The 23,093-nt window shown below is 39.6% G+C and overlaps 1 protein-coding gene across 3 annotated transcripts in view; it reads right to left on the bottom strand.

The window, feature by feature from the left end:
- GPM6A (glycoprotein M6A) overlaps positions 1-23,093 on the bottom strand; it is a 236,106-nt gene that overhangs the window by 121,402 nt on the left and 91,611 nt on the right. The gene's annotated exons all lie outside the window — the stretch shown is intronic.

Raw genomic sequence — 23,093 nt, 5'->3', positions numbered from 1 at the left:
ATTTTGATCATGCTGCTTGTCCAGCAATTTCCATCTTTAAAAATAAGTTGGACTTACTAGGGTGTTTCTTTGTGGTGCAAAGAAGACTAGAAGGGGCGGCAGGTACACAGGAGGCAGACAACGTTGTGAGAGGGACCTGCGAAAATCCGTGAATGCCCAGTAATGAGTGTACGATAAAATGCTTGTGTGATGGAGCACTTGGTTACCAGGAAAGATAACAATAGTGCTATATTCAGAGCTTCTTAGTCCACTGGAGAATTGTTTCAACCTCTAGTTACCACACTTTTAGGAAGATAAGGAAGGAAAATCAACAATGATACTAAAAGTTTATGGGCATCACTGGCATATTAGAGTATGGTGTAAAAGTGAGGTGTTACAATCTTCTCTAAACCAAACTATAAGAAAACTTAGTGGTATCTAATTTTAAAATGTAAAAATATGCTTTTTAAATGATATCTCCAAGGATATTGCCATCCTATCTCCTCTGCTTCCCAAGATCATACAAAGTCAGGAGGATACCAATCAAAGTGGGTGTGCATCAAAAAGTAGCAAACACAATATCACAACATAGTCACAAGAGCTGATCAGATCTGGCCATGTGATGTCACAAAACTCATTTAGAGTAAGAGCAATGCATCTTCTCCTCACTGTGAATTGGTGAATATTTTTACCTATGATCACAGCCCACCTCCCATCACCAAGGGGCTGCTCTTCATAACTACTGAACACTTAAGTAAAAAGTGTTCTGCCTTTCATCTCCTCCCCCAATTACATTCAAATAATACATTTGTTCTCCTGTCCTGTCTTGTAACAAACAGGAGGTGGAATCTCTGAAACATGTTTTTCTGTTATATAATTTTTATGCTGGAGTTCGTAAGCAAATGTTTGCCCCTACCAGGAAGGTGAGGTCAATTTTATGTAATTTTTTTGCTGATAGACAAAATTCCATGGATGTCTTTAGTAGTGTTAAAAAATTTACCAATAGCAGCGAGAACAAGGAGGAAATTAACTATTTGATGCTGGAGAGGTCATTTTGGGGAGATTTCCTTAGATCATTTACTCTGTGTGTGTGTGTGTGTGTGTGTGTGTGTGTAGTGTAGTGTAGTCTATATTTGTATGTAAGATTATTATATCTGGTTTGGCTTTATTTGTGGTCTGCCCAACATAGTAAATAAATGGATGAATAGATTAAGGCATAATATTTGTCTGCAAACATACTAAATAGTGAACATTTTATAGATTAATTAGTTAATTACACTCCTGCTGATTTTATACATTGTATTCAGCTTTCTATAGCCTATTTATTTTCCAATTACTTAATAAAACCTTTATGATACATATTTTTTTTTAAAAAAAATACTTTTAAGAACCAGTATGCCTGCTGAGGATTGTATGAATCAGAATGAAATAGATGTAAATAACCTGTACCCCGGTTCTGTGGAATGTTCTTTGGACTCCTGTTGCTTAAATTATCATTGTAGGAACAAACTAGGTACAACCTTGACTGTGAACAAGACTTACCAGAGACAGAAAAAATGTAGGAAACTCCTTCCTATTTAACCATCGTGTACAGTTTAAAAAGTGGCTACATTTGCCATCCCTTTTATAACAAAGGCCATGGGTAACAGGACTCCTGAAAAATGAAGCATCTATTACCCATTTTATGTGTTCATTGTTAACATTGGCAAAACAAGTAACATGGAAACAATATCATTTTGTTTCCCTTTTACTTTTCTGATGGATGACTTAATTCTTGAAGGATGCACAGCTTAAAGAAATGCAGCTTAAAATGAATGCAGGTGTGGGATATACATGGCTGTGCAATTGTTTCCAGCTTAATGACTTAGGGCATGTCTAGACAACACCTTATCCCAGGGATTGCCCCGCAATCACCCCTGTGCGTCATAGGGGATCCCGGGGACAGGGAGGAATGTTCCCTCCATTTCCCCAGGATTACTGGGACAGCTTTTAGCATGATTTTCCCCACGGTCTCGGGTGGCTGTCCCAGTTTCGTCCCAGCTCCTTGTGAGTAAACACAAGGATCCAGGAACCAGGCATGGGGGCACAGAGCATTTCAGGAGCTCCGTGCCCATCGGGGGTGGGGAGGGGAGCAGGGTCTGTTTTTTGTTGTTGTTGTTTTTTACGTTTTATTTTTCTCTGAAGCGCTCATGAACTCCAGCTCTTCTTTTTTTAAAAAAAAATGGCCACCATGACGGGCGCGATGCCCAGGATGTCGCGCAGCCCATGTGGACTGAGGGGGAGGATCTCGCAATCAGCATATCGCAAGATCCTCCCCCTCCCCTCCCCTGGTGTAGACGCGCCCTTAGTTTTACTAAACAAAGATAAGTTGGATTTCATTTATTTAATCCTAATGACTTCAATGATTAGCTTAAATTTAGATAACTTTGGTTTGCTTCTGTTCTAAACATTTTGCAAAACAAACAAGGCATTACTTTCCAGGTTGTTTTAACCTGACTCCTGTTGAAAGGCTCTCCTGCTGTCTGAATCCAGCCCCAGCTCAAATTAAAGCTGCAAGAAAGCATTTGAAAAGCATTGCCAGGGGCTACTTGTGTTCACAGAGAGGGTTCAAAGGTTGCAGAGGCTTACTACATGAGGATTAAAATATACAGCATTCCCCCCCCCCGTCCTCTTTTAATATTTATGAAGCCTTCATTGAACAGAAATGCAACCTAATTGCTTAATTCTTAGTGACAACAAGCATTGAGGCAGCATGATCAGGCTCAAAGACGACTGAGATCTGCCACACACAAAAATTGTCACAGCTCCAGCAGATGGCTCTGCTATCAGCTACTTGTTCTCCTCCCACACATGAAGTGGCCAGTCGAAGTGGGGAGGACACATCAGCAGCATCACACATGATGCTCTGTGAAATCAAAACCTGAGTCAATCTCAGTCAATTTACTTAGCTCAAGTTAGAACTGAACTTCATAAACACTAGAGCTAGGGTGTTGTATTTGTATGCTTTTCTCCAAACAAACTCAGAATAGTTCTTCAAGCTACTTTACACTCTTCAGTCACAAATTCCCTTAGCAGATAACTGCTCACGTTTTGTACAAATCACCAAAAAGTACTAATTTAAAACCTTTTTTGGTACCTGTCACTGCAAGAATGTGGAAACAGCAGATCGCAGTACCTAAATGTTATTTTTCTTCATTTTTTAGATGTATTTTTAGGGAATGCTGAAAAATAGCTTTCCTTTTTGACCTGAAAATTGTTTTCAGGACAGGAGTATTATGCTACAAGCATTTTCAGCTATTATTGTTAAATAGTTTAGTGTCGTAACAGCAGTATCAGTAGGGATTAAATAGTAGTTCCCACTTGCATGTTGTTGTTCCTTTACTAGTTATATTTCAGTTTGAGATATGGGGTGGGGAGGAGACCTAATGACTGCTTTTACAGGTGTAAGAAGAGTTTATTTACAGTCAAGAAAAAAGCAGAAAAATACTAACAATTCCTATGCAGTTCTAGAAAATCCTTAAGGATTTCAGCAATTCCACAAATTTCTATCGAATTAATAGACAAAGTGGAGGGGTTGTCCCTGCTTGCTCCCGGGATCCCCTGTGCATCATTTGGATGCACAGGGATAACCCAGTGGAAAAGGCATGATGTAGACATGTCCCTGGTCAAGCTTCTATTTCTCCTTAACTGGACTTTCTCCTTAACAGTCCTGGACTGGACTTTTGATCCCCATGCTAGCTCATTTTCCCTCTTATTATTATTATTATTATTATTATTATTATTATTATTATTTATATAGCACCATCAATGTACATGGTGCTGTACAGAGTAAAACAGTAAATAGCAAGACCCTGCCGCATAGGCTTACAATCTAATAAAATCATAGTAAAACAATAAGGAGGGGAAGAGAATGCAAACAGGTACAGGGTAGGGTAAGCAGGCACAGGGTAGGGAAAAACTAACATGCTAGATCTTAATCTTAAATGCTAGATTTCTGGGCTCGATGTTTAACCTGTGTACTTTTGAACTCTCCTTGACAGAATCACCTCTAAAACAAATAGCAACCATTTTACAACCCCGAAAACCCAACGCAACAGGACTGAAAAATTAATTCCTTCACACTCTGAGCAAAGTTTTATATGTCTATTCTCCATCTCTCATACCTCTCCTGAAGAGGTTACACATTTGGCAACAGACAATATAAATGTTAAAGAATCCTTTTTTTAAAACTAAGGAATGTATAAAAACTATCTGGGTACAGGAAAAAAGAAAGTGGAAGCTTTTATTTGATAGCTACCGAATGTGCACCAATATGCTTACAAAAATGTGCACTTTTAATGAGCCTCTAGAGAGAAACAATCACATGCTTCTCTGTTTATGGAGAGCTGATTCCATTATATTAGCTCCATGCAAGTGTGTCTTGCCCCATTTGTTGAGTTAATTTATTACTGAATTTATGACTCTCTGCAATATCGGGAAGCTTTACTACACTTGTCCATGGAACCAAATTATTAATTTTTACTCTAATGTAAGGAAAACTTTGATTAATAACCTAATGGTTACTGTGGTGTGTGTTTTTCCAAACTAACTAGTCTTCCCAGATGTTAAGAATCTTCCTTATCATGCATTTTAATGACTATGACACTTCTGTTTCTTGTTAAATCCAGGCCATTGTATAATTCATTGTCCCAGAAGAACTAGAAAACAGGCTTGTAAAATTATCTCTTTAGCAATAAAGCCAAGCAATCTTTGTCTATAGCAGTATTGTAGTCCATTGCCCTACCAAGTAGGGTGTCCACTTCTGGATCACCAAAAAAGATTAATGTATCCCTAACAAAGAGAGGGGAAAAGTTGACATAAATTTGCATATGCTGGTTTATATAGAGAGAGGTAAATATAGATATGTTGAAGGGCAACTTCAAGACCCCTGGACTCTCCCCTATGGTTCTTCATCTTTGAACAAAACTTGGACTAGACCCTTCAAAATAGAGGTCTTCTGTAAAATAGGGCACAATGCCACCACTACTTCTAAGGTAAAATGGTAATGGTTGGGATATCATTGAGTTGCAATACCCACAAACATCTTGAGGAAATAAATATGCTAAACAGAAAAGATGAGACATTATGAATGCAGGAACATAAAGGATTAAGCACATAAAAAATGAAGAGCAATGGATTCTAAGGATATATTATCAGGGATGGGAAACATATGGTCTTCCAGATGATTTTGCCTACAACTCCCATCATCCCTCACCTTTGGATATGCTGGCTATAGCTGATGAGAACTGTAGGCCAAAATATCTGGAGGGTCACAAGTTGCTCACCTTATTTATATTCTTAGAAACAGAGAAGCTGTTAAAGGAGATCAACTTGATCGACATTAAAAGCTACTAAATTGATTTTCCACCCCCGGGTCTGGTAGACCCACAATGTGATTTACACATTTGCTACTACTTAGTTCCCAAAGTCTTTCTCCCAACTTATGCTGTCCCATATAGCCATTATACGGTAACAGCTCTGACTGGTTTGCCAGGTACAGCCGTTCCTGGACCATGATAGATGGGCAACAGTGTTTCAGGTATTGGTAACATCAACATTGGCTTATTGTAATGCAAGATCTATGTGGAACTACCCTTAGATCTGGTCTGGTCTGGCCTGGAAACTGCAGCTGGTGCAGAATGCAGTTGTGAGGCTATTAACAGAGGCCTCTTCATATAAACATATAAACATTTATATTAACATATAAAGCTCTAAACAACTTGGGACCAGGTTACCATAGGAATTGTCTCATCCCTTATGGCCCCACCTGATCCTTGCAGTCCTGAGGAAGCATACTTATGATTATGCCACATACTCCTGAGATCCACCTTAGGAGGACCTGTAATAGATCATCTAGTGTTGCAGCACCTGCCTTCTTGAATGCCCTCCCCACTGACATTAAGCTGGCATTTTCAGTCTTGATCTTTAGCTGTCTGCTCAAGACCCATTTATACATGCAGGATTTCTCTGAAAAGTGACACAACTTGCATGCTTATAGTTGAGTAGTGATTATTTTACTGTATTTTTAGTATTATATTTTGTTTTTATCATTTCTGGAAAGTGATACATAAACCTCTGTAATAAATAAATAAATTCATTGATGGGCTATTAATTGGTGAGGGCAGCTTTTCTAAGGAAACCACCTTGGAGAATTAAATGCAGTCAAGAAAAGGCAGTGTCCAAACTCCAGTCTCTTTCTCAGTTCCCAAATGGTATTTTCATTAATCTGAGAGTCACAAAGCCACTTGATAACTAAGCCATAAGTTTAAATAGATTTAACAGCTTTACTGCATACACATAAATAATGTGTAAAATAAAGCAGAATTTTTGTTTGCATAAGTCTGAAAGCAATGAAGCAGACAATGGGTGTGATGGTGTGATATTTGCTGAAGGAAGAGGATGGCAGCAATGGAAGGTGATATGCTAGAAGCCCAGGCAATGCAGATGGCACAGATAGTGCACAGCTGTTTCATGGAGGGGGGAAACCTCCCCACATCCAAACAAATAAGAAGGCAGGGAGATAATATTCCAAATGCCCATGGCAGCTTCTCTAGTGCCTTTAATTTTTAATGACTGGACCATATCGGGTCATGATCTATTTGGACTAGCCCATTAATAAAATTGCAGCTGACCTAGAAGGTTCATTTGCTATTCAGCTATAATCATCAAATTGCTAACTAGCATTTTAATAAACTCATAACAGATTATGCAAAAATTGAGCATCCTTTGCTTTAAAAACAACAACACCTCATATAACCAAAACTATTGAGAAGAATATAATGACAACAGCATTTCATATTTACACTATATAATATGTCAGGGCCAAACTAGATGTTATGTAGGATAAACTATCTTCCTAACTCTTAAAAAAAAAAAGCTACATCAGAGACCAACTTTATCTCATTTTTGACTCAATACATTTGAATTCTGTAGTCCTGTCAATCACAGGTGCCACCATAAGTGTGAACTGGTCTTTCAGAAAGTTCACACTTATAGCAGCCATCATGCAAGCACACGGGGGTATCTAAGAGCTGCTCAGCTTAGAGATGGGCAATATTCCCTTGGTACCATAAGGGAGCTGTTGGTCAAAATCAACCATAATGTCTGTCTGGAGTGATGAGAGAGCTGCTATTTCTTAATTTTAAGGTCATAAGACTAGGAAAGCACAGGACTTTCACATATAAAATCCCAGGTTCTATCCCTGGGATGTCCAGTTGAAGCATCACAAATAGTAAAGGTACTTAAATTGCCTTATACCTTGGAGAGCTGTGGCAGTCAAATTAGTCTATGTTGGTCTAGATGGACCTGTACAACTAAGTTCTTTATAGATTTTGGTCCCTTTCTTTGTCTGTATGCCATTTCACAATGCATTATATGTGTGAATGAATGAAAAATAAATCTTTTAAACATTATTAAAAATAAGAATAATAAGCCAGCTGAAGTCAAGCACTTCTACATCCCATTTCCAATCTTGGTAAATCCCATCCATTTCAGTAGATCTAGTTTAAGTAAGGAGATCAGAGAAGTCCACAATAGATTCAGATGGGTTCAGATTTCTATGAATTCAACTTGTGTCTAGCAGCAGACCAACTTTTTCTGAGTCACATGGATTCCACAGACTTGCAGACAAGGTTTGTTTGGTTTTTTACTGGGGGAGCAGATTTGTGAAAACTGTACTTGCACTAATGCTCATTAATACTAATGCGCACTTGTAATAATGCACGCTTGTGCAAGTGGAACAAAATTCTCATACACCCTTTTAAAAAAAATCTGATTCCATCAATGAGTGAACAACATAAAGAAATACAGAGAGGATGGATTTTTGAAAATCCATACATTCCTAACTCAAAGTATAAAGGATAAAATGGAGAGGAAGAGGATCCTGTAAGCTGCCTTGAGTTCCTTTGAGGAAAAAAGGTGGGGCATAAATGTAAAAATCAATCAATAAATAAAGTAGGACTAACATTGGATACAACCTTCTGTATTTAACCCTTCCAACATAAAATGTGTTAAGAACAAGGAAGCTAATTAGTGATGATTGCTCCTCAATGAGGATTTGCAGCAGTTGTACTGTTCTGCAAGTTGTTTTTCTTCCTTGATACCTTCTATTGTTTGCAGCAACCTGACATCACAAGTGATTGTTGGCAGCCTAATTCTCAAAACATTTCCCTGGTGTAAGCACTAGACTCCATTCTTTCAATCCATCTCCTTTGTTAGTGTCTAACGAGAACATCCAAACACCTTATGTGTCTGCATGTGAAACATACCATTTTGTAAATGGCTATAAAGGCAAAGTAGGGTTTCACACTTTCTATGCCATCTTCAATATTTCACAGCATTTTAATGAATATTTTCTTATTTACCAATGTCTCTCAACAAACCATGATGAATTTAGGGACAAGTGTTCAATGAAGCTATTAGCTTCCATGAACAGAGCTGTAAAACCATCATAGCACGCTTTCAAAGTAAAAGGACGACAGCTCACTGAATGAAATCACTTTTATGTGAAATTGGGCACCATGATGATCTACTTTCCCCAGTGGAAAAAGATACCACCCTTTTCTTTTATATTCTCAACACAGAATAATCTATTGGGTGGTGGTGGTGGTGGTACGTAAGTAGACCAAGACATTATTTATTTGAGTCTGTGCTACAAATCCTAATACAAGAGGTTTTGGGGAATTAAAATGGCAATATGCTGTCGTTTTCTTTTACCGAAAACATATTTTAAGCAAAATCATTTTACCTCAGAATCAGTTTATATCAGCTGAAGGATACATAGGAAGAGTAGTACAGGGAAACAAAGGCCTTGTTCATGCATAGTGCCAGCATGTAGGCTACTCGTCTAGAGAAGCAAGGAGCAAACCACCACATGTGAAAGCTTTTATGTGTTCCTGGGCCTTTACATGTCAATACTGACACCAGTAACGGTCTGCTTACATGATCTATGTGCTGCAAAAAAAGGGATGGATCCCATGAATGGAGCGTCTCTCGCAGGTATTTACATACTCCATCAATTACATGGATGGCTCTGCATATGGAGGTGGACGGCACATGACCACCAGTTTTCCTCCTCTGCCCAACCATGTGTTTAACTTACACACCACATCCCTCTGCAAATTAGCTCTAAAACAACATCCAAAGTGAGCTGGGTACAAGGCAGAATACTTTTGCTTTATGATGTTGCAGTTTTGCTTTATGCACTTGCCACTGTTGCAGCGCATGCGCACACCCACACATCCAATTCATCTCTATGGGGCTTGCAGGAACATTGAGATCAAACATTCACAGCTCATTAACTTTGTGTTGCATAACAGTTCTGGTTCTCTCATCTCTATGGCTAAAGAACCATAGGGATATGGAAAAGTGTTACTTCCATAGGGTTGCCATTGTGGCTTCAGAATCTAGCAGGCTTAGGTAGCTGGAAAGCAGACAATGGAAATTTAAGAAATAACTGAAAGGAGGTGGCAGAAAGATGCCTCTGTTCTGGACAAGTGGTGGCATTAGTGTCTTTGAGAGTACTTTTGCATTTGCCTGGACAAAAAAGGGAACGCTCCTATCGGTGCCTTCAGTTCACCACCAGCCCTTTCCCACAGGCAGCCACAAAGCGGAGAAAGGTCAGACAGAAAAGATTCTGCAGCCTGAGAGAAGGAAGAGTGGAATTAACAGCAGTCTGGGTTTCCTGCATCAATGTCAGAGGCAGGAAGAGGTCCAGGTTGCAGATCTCCAGGAACTAAAGTGGTAACAAGGAAAAAAGGGGGATGTGACCCAACAAAAGCCAGAATATTTCCTGGGCAAATTAGGGCTGGCATACAGTTGACTGTTTGCAGTGTGTTTGTGGTTTCCTAGAAAGGACAGAAAGTGGCTCTGTGGTGTGGAAGTGACCAGGATTGGCTGGTTGTGGCTTGGGATTTTTAGTTACTTACAGATGTGAAGGTGTTTGTGGGTGGAACAGGATGGAAACTGTACAGCAGAAAAGAACTGGGGTTAGCGGAAAAAAAGGATGTTTCATAGTGTTCTGTATACATGTATGTGTGGCACTGAGGTTCTATGTTAGATTGCGTGTTATCTGCAGAATCACTCATAGCCAGGGACCCTTGTTGTGGAGTATTGATTGCGCAACTAAAGAAACAAACTCATAGGGAAAGTTCTGTAGAATGCATAGATTTTCACCCAAATTATAGAATATGATGATCAAAAACAGTTCCATGTGTTGTACTATGCATTTATGCTGACATTAAGAGCAGAATTCATATTGTTTTGTCACCAAAAGAACAGCAAAAAAAAAAAGTACATGCATAATGGTGAAAATGCTAGATACACTTTAAATGGAAAAAGGGGACAGAGCTAAAACCAGAGATCTAAATGAAGAATCTAAACAAAACATAAATGCTACTTTATAGATTCTGCTATATACTGAATGCACAGAGCAAAAATTGCTACATGTACTCATGTGGAAAATGGAGACAAATGAGGGGAAGTGAAGTCCCTTATGAAAAATTCATCTTCCAAAGTAATCATGAAGTGACTGAGCATTTACCCACCTGCTATTTTAATGTATTTAGATTTAAAAGTAATATTTTCATCCTGCTGTCTTTAGAGGTTGGGTGAAAGCATACTGTAATTATGAATGGTACCCATTCAGGATAATGATATAAAACAAAGGTGGGCAACACACAGTCTGCAGGCCACATGCACACGCCCCCCTGGTAGAAATTATGCAGTGGCAAAAGAAATCAACGATTTGCACCAAAATTGGTAGCAAAGCACTATGGAGCTTTGAAAATGTCATATGTATTTGTTTTCAATTGAGCTTCAAAACAAGCTGATTTTGGAAGTTTTGAGTCTTGATTTGGGAGGGGAGTGGCACTATGACAGGAGTGCAGCCCCAAGGTGGGTCTGAGGGCTGGAAATTGGCACCCAGACTGCCTGAAGTTGGCTATCCATGATATAAAAGGTTACCTGTAACAAGAAGTATTACAGAGTGTGCAACCACAGCACATGCTACATGAGCACATTTCCCAACTTCAGGAGTTCAACTGACGAAATGGTTACATGAAACATGTTGTTGCTGTGATTTTTGGTCATTATTTCACCCAGAGATACTTCCCCCTTTTCTTGATGTCAACAGTGGCAGCCCCTAGCAGTTCTAACACTCCCTCGCTCACTGCTCTAGAAAAGCTGGCTATGTTCCTAGATTGCTCGCAGGGTTTTATTTATGTAAAGTATTTATACTCTGCCTTTTCCCAAAAAAATCTAAAGACAACTAACAAGAAAAGTAAAGCTCTAGGCTCATTTCTACTAGGAAGAGGTGTCTTTTGAGATGTTCACTCTGTCATGGCCTGTCCAGCAAAAATAGGCAATGGCTGGGTTTACACAGCACAACAACCCACATCCAAGGTTGAGTATGGGTTGCCATTGAATTGTGGATTTTTGTCAAAACATGGGTTACTGTGTTAGCCATGAACAACACATGAAGAGAACTCATGACTTGTTGGGCTGTGAATGATGGGTTTTTCGTGGTTAACCATGGTTTCTTAACATGGCTGGGTTCACGCAACATAACCCATTCATGGTTCAACAAAAACCCACAGTTCAATGCCAATCTATACTCAACCCATAGTCAATCTTGAATGTGGGTTGGCATGTAGTGTGAACCCAGTCAATCAGCCTGTTCAGAAGACACCTTAAACCACAGCTTTAACCATGGTGAATAAGGCTTTTTTCCTTATTCACTGTGGTTAAAGACATGGTTTAAGGTGTCTTCTGAACAGGGCAGAAGAAAGACCACTGCCCACTGTTTGATCATGCATTTGGAAAAATATATGGAAATCATCTGAGCACAGGTGCCTATGCCACCTTCAATTTTATTATAATAAAGAACGATCTCAAGTTTGGATTTGTCATCTGAGATTGCTTCTTCTTTATTGGTTGCCAGTTGAGTACTTGTAACATGGAATGGTAGCTTTAGTTGAATGAAAATTTCAGTTGCATAGACTCAGTATGTCTATTCCAGCAAACAGACAAATCTGGGACTTAGGTTCATCACTCAGCAAGCTCCAAGGTACAGAATGCTGAATGTTAGATGGCAAAGAAAAAATGAAAGCTGAGGGAAAGGGGAGTGAATTGGCTTGCTTGAGATCCTAAGAGCTTATACTATCTAAGAGGAACAAATGACTGGCTGGATAGCTGATATCTTGGACAAGAGATTTTCTGTTAAGGGGTGAGGATATACAGCAACTTTTTGTTGCATGTCCCTGCTGCTTAGTCTTACACAACAAAATACACAACAAAATTATAAGACATTAACATAGATGGAGGGCCAGATTATTCTCCAAAGCCCTGCTGGAACAAAAAAGTTTTAGCCTGCTTCCGAAAGCCCATCAAGGAGGGAGCCAGCCTAGCTTCCTCGGGAAGAGAGTTCCAGAGCACTGGAGCAGCCACTGAGAAGGCCCTCTCCCATGTTCCCACCAAGCGCGCCTGTGAAGATGGTGGGACTGAAAGAAGGGCTTCTCCAGAAGATCTTAAAGCACAGGCAGGCTCATAAGGAAGAATCTTTCAAATAACCTGGACCCGAGCCATATCATAACCAGCACTTTGAATTGTGCCCGGAAACAGACCGGAAGCCAGTGGAGCTGTTTTAACAGGGGAGTTGTATGCTCCCTGTAACCAGCCCTGGTCAACAATCTGGCTGCAGCTCTTTGAACCAGCTGGAGTTTCTGAAAACTCTTCAAAGGCAGCCCCACGTAGAGTGCGTAACAGTAATCCGGTCGGGATGTAACTAAGGCATGTGTCACCATGGCCAGGTCCGACATCTCTAGGAACGGGCGCAGCTGGCACACTAGCTTTGACTGTGCAAATGCACTCCTGGCCACCGCCGAGACCTGGGCATCCAGGCTCAGGGCTGAATCCAGAAGTACACCCAAGCTGCGGACCTGTGTCTTCAGGGGGAGTGTAACCCCGTCTGACACAAGCTGAATTCCTATTCCCTGATCTGCCTTTCGACTGACCAGGAGCACCTCTGCCTTATCTGGATTAAGCTTCAATTTGTTCACCCTCATCCAATCCATTACTGCCAACAAACACAGGGGATCCTTCTGTAATATTTACTCACAGGTAGGTTCTGTTTAGCAAATGTCCCAAGCAATTTAAATTAAATGTTTTCTGCTTGAAGGCTCAGCCTATTTTATTGTTGCTGGTGGAGAATTAGGGATGCCCCTTAATTATGCCTTGAACATCCTTTTAATTAGTGATTTCCTTGAATTCTTTTTTAAAAATAATAATGAAATAGTGGTATTTTGCTATTTAAAAAAGAAAAGAAAATGAGATAATGAGAAATAATCAGTTAATAAAACTATCCCTTCCACAAGAACAGAAACTTGCTGCAGGGCAAATCAGAAAGGTAATTAAAGGGACAATTCACCACTAATCTGCCCACCAAAAACAACAGGAAGCAATAAAATGGTCTGAGCTTATTTTAAAAGTAGAGGAGTCCTTACAAGACCTAAAGCAGTTTGCCTGTCAACACTGGACAGACTAGTGTTGCAATTGTGTTTTATTAGAAATAAATTGCTACAAATCAGGTCTGGAAAAACATACACATACAACACAGAAAACACTGGACTCCAATAACTTAACAATGATATTACATGGATATTTCATAAAACACGAGTAAACAAAGAATATCAATTCCAGAGAAGCAACCCATATTGAATAAAGAAACCCATCTTAATTTCAAAGGTAATTTGCTATGCAACGTAGGGACTGCCATTCGAACAAAACAAATGCCCTCCTGCATGCCGAACTAGTTACCTGGTTCTTCGAATCCTAGCCTATGGGCCTGTTCAGATGACACGCTAAGCCATGGTTAGGCCACTAAAACTTTTGTAGCAAACAGTTGGTGAGCATATTTAAATTGTGGTTATATAGCCACCATGGTTAGGAATAGTTCACACGGCATGCCTTTTCTTGGTTCACATGACCACCATGGCTTAGCATGTCATCTGAACAGGGTCTATGACTAGAATTGTATGAACCTATTTGTGTGTCAGTTCTTCTGCTTCAAAGTACAGAAGACTGGTCACGATGTCTTCCAGGTATCTTGCCATTTTACAGTTTTATTAATAGCATCCCATGAATCTGATTGGTGGGAAATTCAGGACAAAAAAAGGAAGTACTTTTTCACACAGTGCATAGTTAAATTATGGAATTCACTACCAGAAGATGTAGTGATGGTCAGCAATTTGGATCATTTTAAAAGGGGGAAGAGAAGGCTATCAATGGCTACTAGCCCTACTGGTTCTGTGCTACCTCTAATATCCGAGGCAGTAAGACTATGTGCACCAGTTGCTGGAGATCATGGGTGGGGGGGTGCTGTTACACCAAGTCCTGCTTTGGTCCACAGCTGGTTGGCCACTGTATGAATGGAGTGCTGGACTAGATGGACCTTCAGTCTGATCCAGCATGGGACTTCATATGTTCTTATTCATTTCCATCAACTGATAATTCTCTTAATACTGAAAAAGGAATTCCATTTTTATCTAGGAACTCAATGAACAGTGAATAACTTCAGCAACAAATCAGGAGAGGGCAGAGTATATCGTTACACATAAGAATAATAGTTTCTGAATGTACCATTGATGGGATACCATGCAATTCATTCAGGGATAATGTATACTTATTTTTCTCACTGTGAATCAAAGTGAAAATTATGCACCAGGAATACATAATCCTTTATAAACACATAATACCATGTGCTACATACATAGTTTTTTGACTTTAGGTAGAAAAAAATCATATGGTTAAAATATTTAAATTTAGGGCACAATCCTATAAAAATCTAGACAGGAAAAAGCATGGCTGGTTGGGAATGCTGGGAGTTGTAGGACATTTTTCTGTCTAAACTGGGGGCAGATCTACACCAAGCAAGATATGACACTTTGAAAAACGTTTGAAAGCGGTATATGGTGTGTGTCCTGGGCCTCAGCAGTTGTCATTACTGTTATAAACCATTTCAAACCAGTAGTGTAGATCCTGCCATGCATAGGACTGTGGCTTTAGTTTCAGCCCGAATGCTGTTATTACATTTCCCTTTATTCAAATTATCGATCAAAGCCAGACAAGGTTGCTCATCAGTTGCGAAAACATACCACTTTATTTAATGCTTACTTTTTATTATGGCAGAATAGCGAATTGATCTGGCAATGAACCTTACTACCTTCAAGGAATACATTAAAATAAAAAGAAGTATCCCTGTTCTGTTTATGGTTAAACTCAGGCAATGCTAGTGGGCACAAGTTCAAACCTAGCCAAGTGAAGGAAAAGTACCTCATTAAATGAATTCATTATTTGATCATGAATAATGATCAAACTGGAGGGTTGGACTAAAGAACCTTCCTTTAATGGAATAAACCACTCCACTGAAGGAAGCTCATCTAGATCCAACCCAAAGTGCAGTTGTGTATGTGTGTGTGTGTGTGTGTAAATAAATTGAGTACAAATTTTAAATTAAGGTTTCCAAAGGCCAAGCTACATGTTACATGCAGCTGCGTGTACATGTTCCCACTGACTTCGATTTTTTTCAAGGAAAAGCAACCACAAAGGATGCAGAGCTCCAAAGGGTGAAAGGGCTGCTGGCACTTTTCTCTTGGGCCATTTGTCTGCTCAAAATAGGTCCCCAGCTGCTTTTCTCCTCTTGGAGGGAGATACAGGACACTGTATCTCTTTCTCCAAGGTGGAGGTAATCAGGAGGGTTCCATGACCCTCTAGAGTATATCAGGGGTGGAGGTGTACAAGGTCCTGCAGGCAGAAGAAGAAGAGAAGGATTTAACAGCATTTAACAACGTTAAGTTTGTTTTTAATGGACCCCACAATTGTTGTTTTTAAATGGATACTGTTGTTTTTATACTGTTTTTATGTGTGTGTGTGTGTGTGTGTGTGTGTGTGTTTTTAAATTGTATACTTTTAATGTTTACTATTTTTAAATGTTGTAAACCGCCCAGAGAGCTTCGGCTGTGGGGCGGTATATAAATGTAATTAAATAAATAAATAAATAAATAAGGATGGGTTGGGGGAGCTACCTTCTGCTTGCACAACCCTATGTAGGAAGTGGCCTAAAGTCATTATTATTTAATTTAATTTATATACTACTTCATATTAAACATTTCCATACAATATTAAAAATCACATTTAAATACAATATTAAAACACGATTGAAAGCAATTTCAATTAAAGCAACACAAATATATTTAAAAAGTACTATTAAAAACAAATTTTAAAGTTATGATAGCAATACAAAAAGCAGTAAGATGATGTAGTATATGATCACTTGCAGTTACTTCCAAACCAGGGAACACCTCATTAAACAAGTGTGTTTTCAGGAGGCATTTGAAATGTACCACATTTTCTGCCTCCTGAAATGCACGGGAGACAGTTTTCCATAGGTAGGGCACCTTGAAGGCTCACCTTTGAGATATTACATGGTGACATTTTGTTGGTAATGGAACAACCTGCAAGGCCTCCTCCGAAGATCTTAACTGTCAAATGGGTATATATAGGGGGAGACAGTCTGCTATTATCCTGGTCCCAACTTGACCAGGGCATTGTATGTCAACAACATAACCTTGAACATGGCTTAGTAGCTAGTGCAGTTCTTTTAACACTGATTTTATGTGAACTTAGCTAAGTGTACTACTGCGCACCCTAGTTGCTACATTCTGCATTAACTGCAGCTTCCAAACCAGGTACAAGGGCAGCCCCACATAGAATGCATTACAGTAGTCTAATTGTGAAGTTCACTGTAGCTAAGCTGTCCCTATCCAGGAATGGGCATAGTTGGCACACTAACCAAAGTTAGTAAGAGGCTCTCCAGTGGCAAAGATGGATCCAGGAGCACCGCAAAACTGTGCATATGCTCCTTCAGAGGGAGTGCAACCCCATTCAGAACAGGCAAACAGCCCAATTTCCAGAACTAGGAACCACCCACCCATAGGGTCTCTGTCTTCAGTTGTATTAGCCTTCATCCAAGCCATAATTGTATGCAGGCACTGGTTCAGAATGTGCACAGCCTCTCCTGATTCAGATGTCACTGGGGACAAGATAGTCCCCAGGTACGCCCCACAGTTCAACCACCAAGGTGCCAAGGCACAGTTGCTCAATATTGTTCTCTGGAATTGGCCCTGCAAGTAAGAGCCGAACCACGGTAAGACTGTGTCCCCAACTGCCAACTCACAGAGACGGTCTAGGAGATTACCATAGTAATATATATATAGATATAGATATAGATATAGATATAGATATAGATATAGATATATATAAACAGAAATCAAGAAATAGTAACAGGGTCACAATCCCCCTGTCCCTCTACCAAAGAAGATCATCCATTAGGGCAACCAAGGCTAATTCTGTCCCAAAATCAGGCCTGAATTCAGACTGGTATGGCTCCATTTAATCAATTTCATACAAGATAGCCTGAAGCTGTGACATCATCACTCTCTTAGGCACCTTACCCAGGAAGGGTTTTTTTGTGACCAAGCGTTATTTGGCATAGATCTCAGGATCAATACATATGCATGTCTCTACACATCTCAGAACTACCAGCGTACAACTTGGCTTCCAAACTTCACTTACATTTCTAACCTTGTAGCAAAATCAAGGGGCAGTATCCAGTGGACACTAGTGCTAACGTGAATTATGTTGCACTAGCATAAGTGAGCTCTAGTGCAATCTCAATAGCTTATGCTGGCACGTTGGATTTACCCAGAAAACCCATTGTACCAGAAAATGCTATTGGCATTGCGCTAGAGCACTAATAGAATGTAATTTAGTGTTAGTGCCAAATTGGATACTGCTAATTGAACAAAAATAAATACATTGATCAGCACCAAAAAGGAATGAACTCACAATCTCTTTTACAAATATATAATATTGGAAGGAACAGTACAAGAAGCTATGCCTTATTTTGCCTGCTTATGCTTTTCATGCCCACCCACATAAAAATTTATAAAAATTGCCCAAAAGAGACAAGCAAACATTCTTTTCTGCCAAAAACACTGCTGCCAATAATGAAAGCTGCCACAATTTTACATATTTAATGTATAATGGTCTGTTTCTATTACTATGACTATTACCTCTTACAAGATTTCATATTGTCTGCAACAAATGATAAACACTGTATCTGTTTTTTTTCTAATCTGGCAAAAGTTTATATATTTATTTGTTTTATTGGTTTAGAGCAGTGTTCCCTAACCTGATGTCCTTCAGCTGTTTTGGATTTCAATCCCCATCAGCCCCATCCAGCATGACTAATGGTCAGGAATTCTGGGAGCTGTCATCCAAAACATCTGGAGGGCAACTGGTTGGGGAAAGTTGCCTTACAGTTAATGTTCAAAATGTTAAGACACTCAGCAAGGCGATGTTGACAATTCCACACATCTGATGAGTATCTAAAAATACATTATAAACAGTAGCATTATGGTGTAAGGCATTGACTGACTCGTGAGGCAACTGGAACATGGAAACAGAAAATTCAAGTTGATGTCCAGACTGGAAGACCTGACAAGTGCTGAAATTTTTCCAACTCTCTTTCTTTTTCTCTGCTGGCTACAGGATCTTTTAGATTTCCCCAGCTTGGCCTTCTGGTTGGCAGGAGGCCGATGCAAGATATAGCAAAAGCTCAAAGTGCAGTTCACAGCACTCCTCTTTTAGGCTTGAACTAATACCAGCAAATCAAATGCTGGCTGAAGAAGTATTTCAATCTTGCCTCCTCTTTGTCCAGCTGGGAAGCATCCCACAGACAGAGTTGGAGGAGACAGTAGCAGATGACAGCGCTAGCAGCAAGGGCAAGCAAGTGGCCAGCATACAGTCTGCTGGAATGTCTAACTGTTCAGGTTAGAAGGCTCTCAGCACCATGAAAGGGCTCTGTGCTTATCTTGCATCTACCTCCAGATCCAAGTCAGGGACAGTCTGCTGGTAACATAGCCAGCTCATTAATACTTTTCTCCTGTAATCTGACATGTCTTCTCCACCTGACTCTCATCTTCCATTGTCTTCTCATCTTATTGCAAGCCAGCAGTGGGACGACTCGGGGCATTCTCATGTCTCAAGCATGACTGGTGCTCAGCACTAGTCTCACAAGGATACTCTTGCTTGCTGATTTCCTGAAACCTCCAAGGAAAAACAAGCAACAGTTGCTGACCACTGTGATTTTGAAAGGACTGTGAGGGATCAGGAGGGACAGCATACCAAGGGAACCCTCTGGTTCAACCTCCACCTCCAGAAGGATTCAGAAATGAAGAGGGAATTGGCTGGAAGAGAAACACCTTATGAGGCACTTCCTCAAGCCCAGTTCTTCCCCATGCACATGCATGCCTTTTGGCAGTAGAAGAAAATTACCTCTTTGCTGCCTACCAACCTAAAGGCCAAACTAAATAATATGCATTTGTTTACATTTACATAAAGAGCAAAAAAAGCAGCCATGGAAGAGGTGATCCAGATCACAGCATAGAGATAGGATCAACCCTTTCTCCTCTACAATTTTCACAATGAAAATTGCCTTCTCCCATCACCAGACCTATTTGCCCTAGAAGGGAAGCTGGTGTTTTTATCCATAGCTTTGGGGGAAGCTGGGAAAATAGTACAGGGGAAAAGTGGTAACCCCCACCTTCCCTATGCTTCAATTTATTGCAAAAGGCCCCACAGCTGATGCTTATTTTTTTCCTGTTAAAGATGAGCAAATGTATTCATACATTTAACATATCATTCCATTTGGCCTCAGGTCTTAGAAACTGTGCTCTTGCTGATACAATACGAGCCAAATAAGAAAAATGGCACATAATCTTTATCTCACTTCATCCTTACTCCATCAATATCTCCTTCTAAATACCATTCAGGATTGTGCCAATGTGGTCAATGAATTTGCAGGTGAACTGGATTCTGCATCCAGAATTCAATCTAGCGGTTTCTTTTCTGCTATGGCTTAGAAGAAGGAGAGGAGGAATGTAGCCCAGAATGAAAAGAGCTTTCCATCATTTGAATACTGAAAACACAATGTTTATTCAGATGGCTTGGAGAAGATCCAAAACATCTGGTTAATCAATCAGTTAAATTAGAGCATTATTCACATACAGCTTCACAGACAGAGGGCTCCACTGAAAGTGCTGTAAATTTAGATAATCGAGAATTTCATATATAGGGTAATGGAGGTCTACTGTCAGCACTGCCAGAGTTAGCATTTACACAATCATCTTTCTTTTTGGCATTGGTGCACTATGTCAGATTTTGTTGAATGAATGTGAAATGAATAGCATCCTGCAAAACAGGTTTGTAATATTTTTCAAGCAGAAAAAATGCCAGCAGTCAGGTTTCAAAAAGAGTTTCTAATTAAAAGTCCTATGTTATTATTGGCTTGCCCTAGCGCTACTTACTCCCCACACAGCTCCAAAAGTCAACATAACTAACACATATTATTCGAACACTAACAGGCAATTAATCATACTAAACAAAATAATAACATTGGACAGGTACTCTCAAATGTTTAAAGCACTTCACATACATTATCTAGTTGTAATTGTTACAACAATCCTGTGAGGTAACTCAGGTGTATATATCTCCATATAGCAAATGAGAGGACTGAGGCCATCTAGTGAGTTCAGGGCAGAGGTGAGATTTGAACTGAGGACTAGCTGATTTGCAACTTAGTGGGGAGAATTGTTAGATATCTGTGGAATAGATTGTTAGATGCGGATTATTAGATCTCTGTGGAACAGATTGTTAGTTGTGTAGTGGGTTGTTAGATTTCTGCCATTAGTTAAACATAAGAGTAATTATTCCAACAATGACCCCAAACTAAATTTAGAAATAGCATCTTTGGCAGCGTTATTCCAAAGGTGCTATTTTTCTATATTCAATATAAAACTGTCATCTATCGCCACTGTATGCATCATATCTGTGAGCTACAATAATATGAAACTATTAATTTCCATCATGGCTGCTAGCAACTTGCTGTGTTGTGTTGTGCTGTGCTATGCAGTGCTGTGCAGGGGAGGTTCAAAGCTTTCTGCTGGTGTGAAGAATGGAGGAGTTGGTAGGCGGCAGTGACACAATTCATACTTCAGTCAATTTTCAGAGAAGGGAGGTACCAACAATTCCAGTCAAGATGGAAGCATTAACAAACAAACAAAAATGGAAAACAACAAGGAACTGAACAAGTCAAGCCACAATGGGCTCTGGATTGCAAGAAATAACATGCATATACCACAAGGACACAAGGATATTGCCTCTTCTGAGGCAAAGGACAGCCCTTAACTCATTTCTAGAGACCAGAAGATTGTAGTTTGAATTTGACTGCTGCAGAAATATCTTCCCAATCCAGATCTTTTAATACTCTCTGCATTCTAGTTTTCTTCAGCAAGCAAAAGCATTCATTTTAACAGACAAACATTTCCCCTACACTGCTCCTCAAACAATGCTAGATTAATGACCACCCTGCCCTACTTTCAAGATAAAATGAAAATAAATGTAATCTGCCAGTGTGTATGAACACAGCTAGGCTTCACTAAAAAGAAAAGGACTCTCACACATGGCACACTGGGTTTGGGGAAAGTGTTAGCTGTGGCAATAACACTATCAATCATGGCATTTTGAGTCGCCATTGGCTATTCTAAATGCCCATGTTTTGAATAACAACGCAGCCTTGCCTATGCCAACCTGTTAAAAGAATCTATTAACTGATACACATCTTTTTTCATTTTAAACATATTTAAGTTCTTTTACGAAGATGCCCCCAGTTCAGACTTTAACTGCTTCCTGAGGTTTCCTTTCAGGTTAGATGTTTGGAATCTGTGATTAGGTGGGACCTCTTCCATTTATTTTTTCTCTCACAACAATAATCTTGTGTTACTTCATCACACATGTGAGATGAGACTCTACAACCCAAAGCCTCAGAAAATGGTGTTGATTGCACACACCAGCATTCCAATTCATTTTTTATCCTGTGTTTCTGATTTTTTGTGAATGCAACTCATGTATAGATGATCATGCTTATATTGCAAGAGGAAGCAATCACAAATCCTTATACTTAGAATTGCAAATAGCTTTCAAAAACATGAGTTATGGACATTTGTGGGGGGAAACCATACAAATTCATACAATAAATTTCTAGGAGAAACAAGCATTTCTTATTATTCTCTCTCTCTCTCTCTCTCTCTCTCTCACACACACACACACACACACACACAGGCATCCGTGACAATTTGCTGTACAGAGAGCAAGTAAACATTAAAGGCTGAACACAGTCTAAGTGGGTCAGTTCTAATGAGAAAAGCATGACATCTACATGTAGCAGGCAGACTGAACATAGACCTAAAACCTGGAACACGAAACAACAGAGATTTGGGATGTTTGAGATACTGAGCTGTTTTAATCAGCTCACAAAGCCATTTTCAGAAAACTGTTTTAAGATCAGTTATGTAAAGCACCACTGGACTTAAATGTGCTTTCATTTCCATTGCACTGGCTATACAAGACATCCTTCTTCCTTAATATGTCTAAATAATCCCAGAATGCACAGAGCAACACAAAAAGCACTGATGTAACAGTACAGGAGTATGGAAGAGATGGCAGGGGATAAGGGACTCTCTACACAGTGTAAAAATGCAGAACTATCACCTGGTATGCAAGGCAATCAGCATACCAAGTCCTTTAAAAAAAGGTGGCACATTCTGAAGTGTCCACTACATACAATGCTCACAAGAGATTATACATAAAATATGAATACTGTTATTTGACTCTGTTTTATTCGGAAACAAAAAAATACACTAGGCATGATCAGAAAGAAAAGGAACGTCAACCTGCAACCTTTCAACATTTACAACCATTTTTCTCACTATACACCATATAGCAAGGCTCTCCAACAGATAGCAAAAGAAAAGAGAGGGAAAGAAAGGAATATAGGCAGCACCATTATCAGAAATTTACAAAATGTACTCAAGGGTCTTTGTTTAGACTGGAAACCCATTCAGAGGTGTAAATAATGGTCACTTTGTTAGATTTCCAAATGCAACTAGCTACAAATGTTG

Source organism: Elgaria multicarinata, chromosome 10 (genome assembly GCF_023053635.1).
Source record: "Elgaria multicarinata webbii isolate HBS135686 ecotype San Diego chromosome 10, rElgMul1.1.pri, whole genome shotgun sequence".
Lineage (NCBI taxonomy): Eukaryota > Metazoa > Chordata > Lepidosauria > Squamata > Anguidae > Elgaria > Elgaria multicarinata.
This window is presented reverse-complemented; position numbering and strand designations above follow the sequence as displayed.